Source organism: Carassius auratus, unplaced genomic scaffold (genome assembly GCF_003368295.1).
Source record: "Carassius auratus strain Wakin unplaced genomic scaffold, ASM336829v1 scaf_tig00037175, whole genome shotgun sequence".
NCBI lineage: Eukaryota > Metazoa > Chordata > Actinopteri > Cypriniformes > Cyprinidae > Carassius > Carassius auratus.
This window is the reverse complement of record NW_020526359.1, coordinates 32786-43363: the sequence shown is the minus strand read 5'-3', so window position 1 is coordinate 43363 and position 10578 is coordinate 32786. Positions and strand designations below refer to the sequence as shown.

Here is a 10578-nt window from a genome sequence, read left to right as displayed (position 1 = left end):
AGAGATTTCATGTATTTTATTTCAGTTGATTTCATCTAAGGCTGTGTCTGAAGTCAGTTGTAGTAGTTCTTGTGTTTCTCTTTTCTTCAGTGATTCTGTTTGTTAGCAGCAGCTGTTCATCACTAATTCTCAATCAGCACTTAGTTAATCACTTAATTACTTAAATGCAAAGTTTTAAAACTTACATGGTTTAAATCAAGGCAATCTATTTACTCAAACGGTTTGAGTTAAGTTATATGTCGGGTTTAACAGTATATAATATATAAAAACGAATATATTTAAAACTTTTTAAAACATTAAATGTATATTGTTTTTATGTCGATGTCCATCAGTGAATCTGCTGTCACGGGAACATCCCAGCTGAAGATAATGAGGAAATTATGTCGCTCCTTTTGCAAAGTTCATTCCTAACGACTACTTAATGGCACGCACATGCCCTACTCACTCCAAAGTCCTCACTCCAAGGGGATAAGGATGATCACTTCCAAATTTAATTAGCCCGGGTACCGTTTGGTACCGGTACTAGTACCGGAACATCCCTAATTCATAGGACAGTTAGGAGGCAAGGTGGGGAGTCGCAATTACACTGACAGTAGTCCGAGCTGTGCACACTCGGCGCGTGCGCGAGGCAGATCTGGCCACGCTGCTCATAGCAGAAGCAGAGGCGATGTGACACGGGGCATAGATTTTGAACTAAACCGGTCTTGTCTACTTGTGTTTGTGTGTCATATGAATAATATATATGTGCCCCATACATGGAATCAGAGTGCCTGCTGCATGTAGTAAACTGAAAATCCCAACCGCTACATGCATTCGATTTGTTTCTACCATTTATTAATAATGATTTACACAGTTTGTTTACTACTTACTGTTGTGAAATGGAAAATCAATAATCGCTAATCGAGAATCGTTAATAATCGAAAATCGACTGCAATCGAATCGGGACTTCAATAATCGTAATCGAATCGAATCGGGAAATCAGACAGATTAACCACCCCTAGTTATCACTAGCCGTTCACGGTTTCACAGGTACTGTAATATAGTCTGTTAATAATAATAATAAAAAATATAGCTGCAAGCAGCAATTACGGGGCCAAGCACTCCACTGGCAAATGTAGGAGCTTAGCATGGCATGGAGCATCACACCAAATGCATTAATGAGCAATAACAGCAATTTTAGGATTATTTTATTTGAAATGGCTAAAAAAAAAAAAAAAAAAAAAAATTCACAAATGCCACCTCTAGCTGCATGATTACTTGGCTTATCAATTTAGTGAGGTGACATTCAGCCAAGTATGGTGACCCATACTCAGAATTTGTGCTCTGCATTTAACCCATCCGAAATGCACACACACAGAGCAGTGAACACACACACACTGTGAGCACACACCCGGAGCAGTGGGCAGCCATTTATGCTGCGGCACTCGGGGAGCAGTTGGGGGTTCGATGCCTTGCTCAAGGGCACCCAAGTCGTGGTATTGAAGGTGGAGAGAGAGCTGTTCATGCACTACCCCCACCCACAATTCCGTCCGGCCCGAGACTAGAACTCACAACCCTTCGATTGGGAGTCCAACCCTCTAACCATTAGGACACGACTTCCCCTATTTTGACCAATAGGTGGCGCTGTTATAAAATCAATTTGGTGTACTCTGTGTGACTTTTCAATGACACACACAAAGTTTGGTGTTAATATGCCAAAGCATTCCAGAGATACAGCCTCAAGTGTCATTTTGTCATTGCGTCTCAAATTCGTCGCTTTGGTATGCGAAAATGGTTTTGTCTAGCGACACAAAATCCATAACTTTGTGTTAGCATAGTCTGAAGATCATCTGATTCGAATTTGGTGAAAATCGGACCTACGGTTGATGAGGAGCTTGAAAAAGTAGGTTTTCAACAAATCAAAATGGCGGACCGGAAGTTCAGCTTACTTTGGCATATTTGGTATCTATGTTATCGGCATAAGCCAGGGAATATTTTGAGCCCAGTTTCATTCAAATAGGCTAATGCAAAAAAAAGTTATTAGCATTTTTTAATGTGTAATTATTCATGGTTAATGAATGGTTTATTACTCTTGACCAATAGGTGGCGCTGTTACCAAATTTATGTGGCATGGTCAGTGTGAGGTGGCGATGACACATACAAAGTTTGGTGCAAATATGTCAAAGTGTTGCAGAGATACAGCCTCAAATGCATTTTGGCACCCTTCTAGCATATTCGTTGATGCGCTAAATGAGAACCGTTTTGTATATCGACACGAAATCCATAACTTTTTGCCAGCATGGTCTGAAGATGATTCACGTCAAATTTGGTGAAAATCGGACTAACGGCCTAGGAGGAGTTCAAAAAAGTAGGCTTAAGACATTAATCAAAATGGTGGACAGGAAGTATGGACAATTTTCGCATAATTGGTATCAATACTCTCGGCATGACCCAGAGAATATAGGGTGACCATTTTAATAGAAAATTTATTTAAAAGTTATTAGCATTTTTTAGATATTTCATTATAACTCTTGACCACAAGGTGGCGCCGACACCAAACTTTTTGAGTACCTTCAGGACATGGAGCTGAATATTTTTGTAATTATTTTCGTAATGATACGGTAATGCGTTAAAAAAATACAGGATTTTAAAACAATTCAAAATGGCCGACGCCTAAAATGGCTGACACGGGAAAATTGGATATCATTCGACTCGACATGACCCACCGAAACCGATTTTTGGCCAAACCATTCTGAAGTTATAAGCAAAAATATGCATTTTTATAACTCCTGACCACTAGGTGGAACTGCGTCGAAACACTGCAGGTCGGCTCAGGTCATGCTTGTTATAACACACACCAAGTTTGGTCTCAATACACCAAACCGTTGCCGAAATGTTGCCTCACATGCATATTTGCGTGCTTTTCGTCAAATTTGTTCACGTGTTATTTGAGAATGGTTAGACGAATCAACTTGAATTCCATAACTTTTAGCCAGCATTGTCTGAAGATGGTCTGAGCCAATTTTCGTGAAATTCGGACTAACCGTCTAGGACGAGTTCGAAAAAGTAGGTTTTTCAAACAATCAAAAGTAGCTTAGGTTTTTTTTTTTTTTTTTTTTTTTTTTTCAAAATTGTCTGTTAATGTCGGCACCCATTACACTTGTGGAAACTACAGTGCAACTTTCTTCTTTCACACACACACACACACCTTCGGTGCTTGGCCCCTAATAAGAACGGCAACAAAAACAATAGGGTCCTACACACCTTCGGTGCTTGGTCCCTAATAACGCCAAAGATTTCAATGCGATCTGAAGAGCTCAAACATATGTGTGTGTGAGTGTGTGTGTTTGTTTATATTACATAGTGGGGTCCACAACACGTTAGCACACTCACATAGTGGGGACCGAAAACATAGTGGGGACCAAATCCTCGGTCCCCACAATGTTTTGCTTTTAAACGGCTGAGGAGGCGGTGCTGATATGACTAGTGCAGTTTTTTTCATGATCCCCTCCATGAACAAAAACCGGATTTCTGTGTGTGAGTGTGTGTGGCTGCGCTGCGCTGCGCCCCTGTAGCCAGGTCGCGGAACTGCACCTCTATACACACATGTGACGTAATATATGAAGGTACACATTTTTTAAACCGCTCATGCCAAAGTCGCTTAATTAAACGACAAAAACAACTTTAAACAGTGTCTGTCAACGGGGAAAGTACATTCTTACAGGTAATTAACCTACTTGTAAATATTATATTACATAATTCAATAAATATACATCACAAATTCGAATTATTTTTAAGAATGTTTATGTGATGGAGTTTTCTAATGAGATTAATTAACGTTAAAGTTTTTATCAGAATCATAATCTTTGAATATGGCGAATGAATTATTGCTTAACTTAAATTTCATGCTGTTATACAATTTAAAGTGTTTACTTGTGCCTGTTACTGCATATTGTAAAGTGTTATAAACTGCGGCGTGGCGGGAGATTGTGAGACCGCGTGACCTCTCTGAATTACTGGAACCCGAGGAGCGAAGTGAAACGGCCTGTTGAAATGAGACGGAGAAGAATAAAACCGTTAAAAGAAGCGGAAGATCATGTTCTCCGTTCCATCGACAAGACCGACGCACTGGAGGCCAAACACATAAACGATTATAAAGGTAGGTTTGTAAAGAACTTCGATGTTGTTGTGACTGATTGTGATTAGCACTACGGCGCTCCCCACATGACGCGGGAAATATAAATATATAACTTATCATGGCCATGAATTGGGTGTCTTCCACGAATGTAATGATGAAACTGCTAACACCAGGGAATAAAATATGAATTCGTGGCCACGAATAAACAAGGCAGTGAAAGATTTCTTATTTTTGTTTCCAAGATATAGCAAAGAGCCTATAGTACTGTATAGTAAGGCCTAGGTATTGCTAGCAGCACTGGGTTTCTTAATTGGTAACGTTATGAGTGGTAAATTACAGTAATCACATACGTTTTAACTATGATTTACGTGGTTTAAAAATACTAAATAAGTAACCATGATTATTTTATGGGATCTGGGTCCATTGGGATATAAAGCATAATGTTAGTGTTGTTTGTTTTAGCAGTTTTAAGTTGCTCTTTGTGATAGTATATGTAAATTAATGAAAGAAATACGCATGAGCTATGAAAGAATGTTGAATACATTGGTTAAACTAATACAAAGCATAAAAGTTGTTTACAGTTGGCTAACCATCAACATATTAGTTACTTGTCTACAAGGAATTTTATTAACAATTGTATTTACCCCCCTCCCCCACCTTTTTTCAGGTCGTGGAGTCTTTGCCTTAATTCCTTTTATTAAAGGAGATTTTGTTGTCGAATATAGGGGAGAAATGATTAGCTTAATTGAAGCCGAACAAAGAAGAGAGGCCAATCAAGACACTTTTTTTATGTTTGACTTCATCTGGCAGAACAAGAAATGGAGGTAGTTGTTTTTTTTTTTGTTTGTTTAACGAATACATTTAAAAATTGACAGTAAAAAAAAAAATTAAAATCCAAATTAGTCTTGTTGTAGTTTGTTAGGCTAAATTATACATTTGTTTTTTTCCTGAAGCATTGATGCAACACATGAGGATGGCACCCTTGGACGCCTTATAAATGATGATCACATAAACCCAAATTGTACAATGAAAAGGATTATCGTTGAGGGAAAACCCTGTTTGTGCCTATTCTCTGCAAGAGATATCATTCCTGGAGAGGAACTCACATATGACTATGGAGGAAGTCACTGCACTGTAAAAAAATTTGCCGTTAAATAACAGTAATTTTCTGGCAGCAGGGGTGCCAGTAAAGTACTGTTAATTTACAGCTCTTAACCATTAATTTACCACTCTTATTTTTTAACAGTATTTTACCGTAAATTCTACCATGGAAATTAACTCCACTCCCACTGCTTCAAACAGTTTGAGTTTTTAAACTAGCATTCCTACGATGTTAGTACTATGAACTTATTTCATTTGAGTCCACTGAGAAGGAATATTTCTTACACTTAATGTGCAGTAATAAAGTAACTAAATACATGACTTTTACTCAAATCACTGCAGCTCATTGTTAGCTATAGCACACATGTATGTGCTGAAGTACTTAACACAGAGATCATCACTGTATCAGCGACTCCACATTTACTGCCTTTATATAAAGCAGCAGAAAATCTGAATTTGTGGCTCATCATTGACTGAAGCACAGGCTCTACTCTCCAGCACAATGGTGAACAACAAAACTACATTAAACTAGCAGATCTCTCTTGTGCAAACACACATAAATACAGTCAAGTTCAGTATTTACTCTCATTATCAGTGTATGACTTTGCCTAATTTTTTTTCTATGGATGTTCACAAATATTTTAGTTAAATTAACTTTTTTTCATTTGGTAAATCTGACGTTTACATTTTACAGTATATTACTGTTTTTCCTTGACTTGACGGCAAAAAACTGTAGAAAAACACTTTTTTTGCTGGCAACCATTAATTTACGGCAAGAAACAGTAGAAAAACAGTTATTTACTGGCAGCAGGGGTGCCAGTAAATAACTGTTTTTCTACAGTTTGTTTCCTGTAAATTAATTACAGTTTATTACTGTTAAATTATGTTTCATTTTGTTTTTTCTTCATCTTAAATCTTTAACCCTTTAAACCCCACAAGAAAATCCTCAGTTTTAAATGAACACTTATAATGTGTGCACACTACAGAGTGTTAGAGTAACACTGAATCAGTGAAGTTAATGAGATAATTCGGTGATTAATTGATGATTGAGCATTAGTGATAAACACCTGCAGAATCACTGAAGGAAAGAGAAACACAAGATCTACAAATGACTTCAGCCACAGCCTTAGATGAAATCAACTGAATAAAAGAATACATCAAATCTCTCAAGATCTGATTAAACAACTACTAAAACAGCTTCACCAGATTCACATTACGAACCAGACTGACTTTATTTCTGTCAGATGTCTACAGAAGAACTTATGGAGAGTTAAATAGGTTTAGGTGTTTCTTCACTACCATGATGGAGATCAGTGTTTACTTTAGTTGGGCTCTTGAACGTGACTTTTCAACAACTAAGGTTTTTTTTTTTTCATGCTGTAACAATGCGCCTTTGGAACCTGTTATAGCAAAACAAAAGTACACAGAAGAAAAAAAATCTGATATTGTTGTTTATAGATTGACAAGAACAAATACTATTATTTCTGATCTAATCCCGTGTCTCTTCTCTTATTGAATATTGATACTACAGCATGAGAAGGAACACTGCTGAGCCATAAGTTATGACAGACTGTTAAGAAAATTTCACTCAAAAAAAAAAAACCTTTGCTGAAATTTAGACAGAAACATCAAGAATCAGCGTATGAATCACAACAATGGTGACAATCCACAAAATAAATGAACAGATCAGTTCTGAACATCACAACACATGCTACTAAAACTTAAAACAAATGCAAAATTATAAGCACATAAGAATTCAAGAAAATAAGTGAACAATTCAGGGGCATAATTTATTCATGCTGCAATGCATGCTGGGAATCATGGATGAGTTTTATCCTGTGCTGGTACCCAGCATGCATTGCATCATGAACCTTTTGATTGTCACCATTGTTGAGATTCATATGCTGATTGTTGATTTCTCTCTTTGACTGTTGTGGAGACTGCTGCCTGAAATACTTTTTAACTAAAACTAGTCGTTAAATCCATAAATACTGGTTATCACACTACTTTTCAATCTTACAAAATTGAAGTGTCATTCACTCAAATATTTAAACACCAAATTAATATTTGATTATTATAGCAACACTTTAAGTCAGTCTAGTAGATCATGCCTGTTAGAAACAACCATAATCACTTGACTATCAAAATTAATACTGCTGTAACAGATGCATCATAAAGATACAAATACAGCAATAAAACAAAATTTAAAGTGCAAAAGTCAATGGTCAGGAGCCCAACTAAAGCAAACACTGATCTCCACAATGGTGACGCTAAACGAAACAGTAACATTATCATCTAAATCTCTTTAATTCTCAATAAGATCTTTTGATCTCTGTTCTCTGATCTGACAGAAATAAAGTCAGTCTGGTTAGTAATGTGTGAAGTTGGTGAAGCTGTTTGTTGATCGTTTAAATCTTCAGTTGATTTCATCTAAGGCTGTGGCTGAAGTCAGTGGTATTTCATGTGTTTGTCTTGTTATGTTTTTTTTTCTTCAGTGATTCTACTCATTAACAGCAGCTGTTGATCAGTGTCTGAATTCACTCATTAGTGTTCATTCTCTCTGGACTATATTAGAAAACTCATGTAGGGAATAGTGAATGAGGGTGTAGGGTGTGATTTGAAACACAGCCGCTGAGTGTCGACTTTGAACGTTGTTAATTTACGATATATAGCAGCAGGCTACTTCTCGAAAACGATGAATATTACCCAGAATGCACTGTTTTAATGAAAAACAGTATTTTACTGTTGAAATTTGGCCGTTTTTTTACAGCGATTTTTAACAGTGTGGCCTTGGAGAAAGGTTTGGCAAAATTTGACTACTTATATAATTTGTACAGTAGAGGAAATGGAAAGTTTTTAATTAAAGACCCAGTATGTGCCTTTTTTTAGATTAAAATATGTAAATAAATTACTATAACAATGCTATATATTTTTTGACCTCCATAAATTATCCCAAATGTTTCCAAGAATGTTTGAAACCAAAGAAATCAGCTATTTTAACCGGTGTAGCAGTGTCATTGCATCACCTGTCAACAATGTCATACCCGCATGGAAAGTCAAATAAATAACTTTTTCTTTTTGTGGTAATACAAATTTATCTAAGGGAATAAAAGCCTTTACAATGGCTTAAAATACATATATAATAGCAATGAGGCAATAATAATTTTGATTCAAAGCAAGCACACCTTGTTTGTTATCTTTATTTTATAAGTTCACAAAGGCTTGTTGTTATTATGTCTGTAGCCAAAAAAGTAGACCCTTTAAAGATTAGATTGATGTATTGCTCTTATCTGTATGATTAAAACTGAAAGTGTAATTTAAGTTATTTTCGGGGTTATCAGGAGAAAATGACTCATAACGCCAGAGGGTTAAATGGTTTTATTGAACAAAAATGTTAAAATACATAATGTAATATTTAAAAAATATATACTCGTAACTTAAAGGGATACTCCTCAAAATGAAAATTTTGTCATTACCATTGGTACCATGTCATTCCAAACCTTTAAAAGCTTTGTTCATCTTCAGAACACAATTTAAGATATATTTTATAATAAATCTGGGAGCCTTGTGACTGTCCCATGGACTGCCTGGTAAATAACAGCATCACGGTCCAGAAAAGTTTGAAAGACATCTTCAGAGTACTCCATCTGCCATCGGTAGTTAAACCTGAATGCTAGGAAGTGACAAGGATTTCCCCTAAAATGTCTTAAATTGTGTTCCAAAGACGAACAAAGCTTTTATAAGTCTAGAATGGCATGGGGGTAATTGATTAATTACTAAATTTTCTTTTTGAGGTGGAGTATCCCTTAAAGTACATTTATCCCCCAGTTTCACAGACGAGGTTTAAGCCTATAGTATCAGAAAAAAGATAAGGAATTCCTTTAAAGTACTTGTTTTGCGAGTACATGTTCGGTGCTGTATGTAGGGCTTGCAGCCAAAGTCCTTTAATAGTCGTTGTTGCAGCGCTTAAGTTAAAATACTGATATATATATATATATATATATATATATATATATATATATATATATATATAAAGTGAAAGTAAACAGTTGAGGAAAAAGATGCGTTCCTAATTTAGCGCCTAATTTAGCGACTGGCTGCTGTAATGTTAATCCAAGAAAATGAAAGAAAAATCACTCACTCTCCTTGACTGCATTACTTTGTAGTTTTAACAAGAATTTTAAGCAAACTGTGACATATTAGACCCAAATAATCTTCACAGTGAACTACTAGTGAAATAGATATAAATGTTTTATCTATCTATCTATATATAAAATTGGGAACAAAAATTATTCAGCACCTTATAAAGCACCATGCATTTTTTTTTTTCTGAATTGCTAATGCAACCTTTTCACACCACAGTCTGAACAAAATGCATTGGTTGGTAATTGGTCAACAAAGTATTGATAGTTGTGTAAATATTGTCATAATAACAGTTGTCTGTAGTTTTGGTTGATTGTAATCCATTACGTACATTTCTATCAAAGTTATGACATTATCAGGACGAATTTAACTCTAAAGTCTTGTCATATTTTATAACCATCTTAGAAGCAATAGCAATTAAACCGTAGTAATGTGAGAAATGTTGAAAGTGTCTGAATAAATTTTGGTTTGATTGTATATTTAATTTTTACAATGAAGACTATCCAGTGCTATTTTAAATTTAATTATTCGGTTTCTGTACCTGGACACCTACAAACTTGAAAAAAAAAAAAAACTTAAACATTGTGTAAATGGCAAAAATAAATAAAAATGAACAAACATACAAACTAAACAATTTCAAACCGGGCCCACTGGTACAACCTTCACCGGGTCCCCGCTGACCCCAGCTACGTCCTGTGGGTGTTTAATACTGTGACCAAACACCAATAACACTTTTTATTTTGGAAAGTAATGCCATAAAATAATTGTTAATTTACAATGTTACTGTGTTCTTGATACTCAAGAAAAAGAAGGCGAAGGCTACAGTTTCTTAATCTTAAGACATAATAGAATAACTCTTAAAATAATAAAACTTGTTACTTTCAATGCAGATCATTAATAAAAAAAATACTTTTGAAAGGATTTTTAATGACTGAATTTATTTATTGTAATTCGTGTAGGTCATAAATTCATATCCTAATAGTCATGAAAAGGTCTTAAAAAGTCTTAAATTTGCCTGATTAAACCCTGCAGAAACCCTGTAAATAGAATAGAATAGAGAATAGCTGTCACGGTTTTCGCTGCCTGAAGGAACACGGAGTCGAGGATAAACGGAATAAGGCTTTTATTATATCCAACACAGGAGATATCCAACATGGAGCACAGAGGTAGGCACACGTTAGTAGCAAATGAAGTGAGGTCACAAGTGAGGAGACCCG

The 10578-nt window shown here is 35.7% G+C and overlaps 1 long non-coding RNA gene across 1 annotated transcript; it reads left to right on the top strand.

Annotated features, from left to right (window-relative positions):
• Positions 1-3552: 3552 nt before the first annotated feature.
• LOC113082915 (uncharacterized) lies at positions 3553-5082 on the top strand. The gene is made up of 3 exons (XR_003282978.1): positions 3553-4138; positions 4785-4941; positions 5071-5082. It is a non-coding gene; the product is annotated as an uncharacterized LOC113082915 (long non-coding RNA).
• Positions 5083-10578: the final 5496 nt, after the last annotated feature.